Source organism: Fukomys damarensis, unplaced genomic scaffold, assembly GCF_012274545.1.
Source record: "Fukomys damarensis isolate Sample0158 unplaced genomic scaffold, DMR_v1.0_HiC HiC_scaffold_24, whole genome shotgun sequence".
Taxonomy (NCBI): domain Eukaryota; kingdom Metazoa; phylum Chordata; class Mammalia; order Rodentia; family Bathyergidae; genus Fukomys; species Fukomys damarensis.
The window spans coordinates 26,780,936-26,784,683 of record NW_022900936.1 but is presented as its reverse complement, the minus strand read 5'-3'; the positions used below and the strand labels follow the sequence as shown (position 1 = coordinate 26,784,683).

Here is a 3,748-nt window from a genome sequence, read left to right as displayed (position 1 = left end):
TTAATTGAGCACCCAAAGTTGGAGAAGAATGGAAAGGGTAGTTACCAGGAGTACGAGGGGCAAGAAATGGTGAGAAGTAGGTCAAATGATGTACTAACTTGATGTTATATAGTGTAAGTCTAGACATCTCCATGAAATTGGATTTAAGAATATGGTAAAATATTCTAAAAGTTTGCCAAGAGAGATTTTACATGCTTTTACCAAAAACACACAGAGAAGATAAATATAGAAGGTGATGAATATGTTAATTTACTTGACTATAGTAGTAATTTCCATATATTTATGTATATCAAAACCTTGTTTTGTACACATTAAAATAATAAACACATACACATATATTCGTATCAAAATATGCTAATCACAATTTAATTTAAAGATATTTAAGATTTAAAAGAACTCTAAAATATAAAAGAAGAGATGAGATATTCACAATTATAGCAGTGTTATTCGGTAGAGATTAAAGATAAAAAGCAGAAGTTAGATAACCTAATAAATGCAGACTCGTCAATAATGCCTATGGGTGCAAACAACATACATGATGCTCAAGTTAAAAGCACCAGTCTTTAGCTTAGGTATGTGGAGTTTTGATAATTTGTAACATCAGAAACTAAAAGCACACAAAAGTCATGACTTCAGTATCTATCATCCTAGTCAAGTGCTTCTCTAATCTTGCATGTGTGCCTACTTGCTTATAACCATTAAAACAAAATGAAAGCTATTGCACAGTTTTTTGGATATTAGTAAAGTTCTCATAAAATTCATATTTGAAGTTTTTTTAAAGATTAAGTCTTTTGATTTTCAAAATCTCTAAAAATTATTCGACATATTCTAGTTGAAGACTTTTACACGCCAGGAGCAGTTCTGGGTACTGAGGATATCTCAGGTAAATATTACATCAAGGAAATTATGTATTCTAAATACTCTTTTCACTATTATTTATTTCCAATAATTTAAAAATGGACCTTTTTAAGTGATTCCTTAAAATTTCTGCAATCTAGTTGTGTTAACTCTGATAATTTATTTAAAGAGTGTAAAAATAAGCTTATTTTTAATGTATAATGACTAAGAACATCTAAAAAATAAAAAATTCTTCCATGTAATGTAAAAATATTATTGCTACTTGAGTTATTTTAACTTTCAGAACAAGTTATTAGATTGAAAAATGTATAATATATATTATGAAGACCACACACATAAACACAAAACTTGTTAAGCTAAGTGATTTCTACTTGTAATTTTAGATGGTATGTTAATTATGCAGTAATTGTAGCATATGCTATTTTTATACATGTATATATAATGTATACATGCATATACATATGAAATAACTCAAAAGACATTAAGGTTATTTGTGAAGATAGGTTACTTGGCCTAAGTTTTAAATGAAATTGGCTAATAGTTAAGTCAAGATATCTGAACGAATTTAACTTCTGCACAAAGAAAAACTTTGTATCTGAGATTTTTCTCAAGATTGGCATATAGACAATTCTAAAAAAAGTATTGGGATATGAACCATCTCAAGCTGGCAGTATACACTGGCATGTGCCTCATCCTGCTGACAGTCATTTCATTTTGAGATAGTTACAAAAAAAAAAAATAGCTTGAGTTTCCAAGCTTAAGAAGTTACATTGTTATGCTCCTTAAAATTTAGCACATTATTTTGAAGTAAAAGCTACTTTTCTCTCTGCTCTGTTCTACAGACAAAATTAAAGTATCTAATACACACACAGGCACGCATGCATGCGAGCGCACACACGCACACACACACATATAATAAAAAACAAGAGCCCATGTACCAAAATTCAGATATAATATGCAACTGGGTATTGATAAAAAAATTTATCTAGAAAGCTAAGATCTATTTCAATGGACACATAAAATATCTGGTGTTATCTTAGCTACTTTTCTGGCTGCTGAGACAAATATCCCATACACAAAGTTAAAGGAAGATAAGTTTATTTAGCGCAAAATTTGTAGAGGTTTCAGTTCATAGCTGGCTAGCTGGCTTCAAGGCAAGACAGCAGAGTAGAGAGGCATCACAGAGGAGAAAGAGTCTACGACAAGCAGGCAGGCCAGAGCGCACTCTTTCTGTCCCTTATGTTTTCTGTAGGCTACTGCCCCTAGGGTAACATGCACACCCTTAATCCTAGCCAGAACAATGTCAAACCAATCAGTGAACTGCTTTAGTAATCACACATCCTTGATCCCAGCACCACACACTCCAGATCCAGCCACCTCTGAAAAGCCCCACCTATGACTGCATGAGGCTGCGGGGGGACATCTAGATTTAGAACTAAAAGTTAATAAAATGTGAATTTTGTTATTTTTGTGTGTGCAATAGAAATTAAGGAATAAAGCACTGATTTTCATTGAGGCTGATTTTATCATTTGGGGAGTAGAAAAGTAAAGGCAGTAGGAATGAACTAATACTGAGTTCTTGTCATAGCCAGTCATTGTGCTTTCCATTTTACCTATATTATTTCATATATATAACACTATGAGATTGGTATTTCCAAACCCATTTTTTTCAAAATTGGACTTTATATCACTGTCAGTGTATTAAGTAGCTCAGGTACAATTCAACTCTAGATATGGCTGGATAAGTCTCTATTAAAATATTTAACAATTATTTATCAATTATAAATAAATCTATATCTAGAAAACTATAAAGGCTATACAGAAATCCAGAAAAATAAGCTAATGTTAAATAAAATTCTATTTATCTAAAAAATTATTAAAATATTAATTTACCATTATTTTTGTTGGTATCATGACTATTTATGGGGAACTAAATAAATCCACATCAGTAATCACTCATATACATTTGTACATAAAAATGTATACATAAAATGTAGATTTGTTTTAAAAAATCTATTCTTTAGGTAAAGCGCCAATGAAAAGCTATCCTCCTGTACTGAAATTATGTCTTATGAGTCCATCAAACCAATTGTAGGCATGACCTTTTTTGGTAATAGGCTTATTTAATTGCTTATTCATGGAATGGTGTATATAGTTATGAAGATGAGTTAAAGTCCTACCTCTGTAATAGCCCATTAAAATGGACATATTTGTGACCTCTTACAGAAATAATGAATATTCTGCAATGTAAGAAAAAACAAAAATGAAGACATAATCACTAATCTATCATTATCTATCAGATTGCAAGACAAATTTATTTTATTAATTCAAGGTCATTAGAGCACTAATGTCTTCAAAGTACAGGATTGAATTTTTGAAAAAGTTCATTTCATTAATATTTTTATCTTCATGAGAATATAGAATTATATATTAGAGTTCTCAGAAGTATAAGCCTGTTCTACTTAGTTAAGGCTTAAGTACACAAAGTATTTTGCATTACTTATTCTCCCTGAGTGACAAAATAAAAATATTTAGAATATATTTTTATGTTTTCTAAAGGATTTCATTATGAATATGTTCAACATTAATTTTAGTAGGAAAATTACTGAATAAATTAGAAAATGTTTAGTTCCTAATGGTCAGAAAGTCACAAAAAAAATATAATGTGTGCATAGTACCCTCCTCATATTATATATCTGCATAGTTAACATACAAGAGATTTTTACATTAAACATTGTAAGGAATGGGTAGCTACACTAGAACAGAGAGTCTGAAAGTTGTGAGTTGAGCAGAAATACAAGCTAATATTATAAAGATATATGAAGTCAAGGGGCCAGGGATTTAGCTCAGTGGTGCTGATGCCTGTCTTGCAAGCACAAGAACCTGAGTT

The 3,748-nt window shown here is 30.7% G+C and overlaps 1 protein-coding gene across 3 annotated transcripts in view; it reads right to left on the bottom strand.

Moving 5' to 3' along the window:
• Robo2 (roundabout guidance receptor 2) overlaps positions 1 to 3,748 on the bottom strand; it is a 1,584,609-nt gene that overhangs the window by 1,530,000 nt on the left and 50,861 nt on the right. The window lies entirely within an intron of this gene.